This window comes from Blastomyces gilchristii (assembly GCF_000003855.2).
Source record: "Blastomyces gilchristii SLH14081 genomic scaffold supercont1.2, whole genome shotgun sequence".
NCBI lineage: Eukaryota > Fungi > Ascomycota > Eurotiomycetes > Onygenales > Ajellomycetaceae > Blastomyces > Blastomyces gilchristii.
The window spans coordinates 5,923,122-5,924,753 of record NW_003101681.1 but is presented as its reverse complement, the minus strand read 5'-3'; positions in this window follow the sequence as shown (position 1 = coordinate 5,924,753).

Here is a 1,632-nt window from a genome sequence, read left to right as displayed (position 1 = left end):
TTCTTCAATTATAGATGTATGCAGTCAGAGACTATGACATCTACCTGAGAACTTTTAGTTCTCAGGGTTTTTCCTATATCTGTAAAGTTAACTATTATACATTCATCAATTTCAGATATGCAAAATCAGAAAATTCCAGCTCAGAATACAAAAACTGTTTACAAATTGCAGTGTTTTAACATCATCTCATACTTTGAAATCATTTGACAATATCATGACAAAGGAAAAGAGAACACAGTCTTAAAGATAGACATATTAAATAGATAGACAGAAAGAAATTGAAAGAAAAAGATAAAATAAAGAAAGACTGTAATAAAACAAATTATTAAAAGATAGTATATAGCTGTTTTAACAGACTATATCTGGTTGATTTTCTCCTCTTTATATTCAGATAATTCTGAATTTAGCCATTTTCTTGTAGCTGCTTGAGTTTCTGATAGAAAGTCTATTAAGTATTTAATTCCTGTCTCAGTTGAGAATAAGAATCTTATATTTAATTGATTTAGATCATACTTCTCTTTCAATCTGACTCTAAGACTATTGTATAATGCACAGTGCATTACAATATACTCAGAATTCTCATTTATATTGCAGAATGAGCATTCTATTGAGTCAAATCTATCATTAAATCTTTGTATATAAGATTTGAAATAGCTATATTCTAGTTTCAACTGTATTATAGATGAGAATATTTTCTTTTTACATTTAATTAAACAAGATTTTCACTTGAGTTTTGTTTCAAATCTTGAATAATGTATACTCTTCTTTTGTTTCTATCAGCTTTCATTTCACTTATCTAAATAAGATTCTTTTATTTTTCTCTTTATAAAAGATCAGAACATAATTTTTTAAATAGATTTACTTAATTCTGCACTCTTTTTTACAGCTGAATCAGTCAATTCATTGTTATGAATATTCATATGAGCAGGAACTTAGTGTAGATGAATTATCAGCTTTGATATTCTTCTCTTTTGAATTTTTAAAATAGAGTTTAAGATCAGTTCAAGATTCATTTGATCATTATGAATCTGACTATTTCTAAGTCTTTTTAAAGTAGCTTGACTATTAAAGAATATTCATATCTCTTTCAAATAATTTTCTCTTTTATGAGATTTTATTTCAATGAGTTTGAAAGCTTTCACTATTACAAATAGTTCAGCATCAAAGACTTCACATTCAGAGCCTAGATTTCAGAAATCTGAGATAAAATTGATATTATCTTCAGTATAAGCAATGTCTGTATCTAATCTATTCAAGTTCTCATTTTTTGAGTCATCTGAATAAATCAGAATAGAGTTCTTTATATTGATTGTAGAAATTCTCTTCAAATGCTGTTCATATTCTTTCTCTTTTGATAGTTCACTTATTTGTAAGTCTATAAGAGATTCAAGCTTTTCTCTTCAGAGACTACAGGCGCTAGCCACCCGCAGAATGCATCTTAAGCTAATTACATTTAACCCTCTATAATTAACCGACCACCGCATCCGTCCTCTCAGGCCAGCCACTAATTTCCAGGGGTGTTAGTTAGTGGCTGTCACTGCTCACTTGGTGGTGTACACACCAAGCTTCCGGTTGCTGATCTCGGCCTCATTAGATGCCCATAGGCCTATCAATCAGCTGTCATGGCCTCGC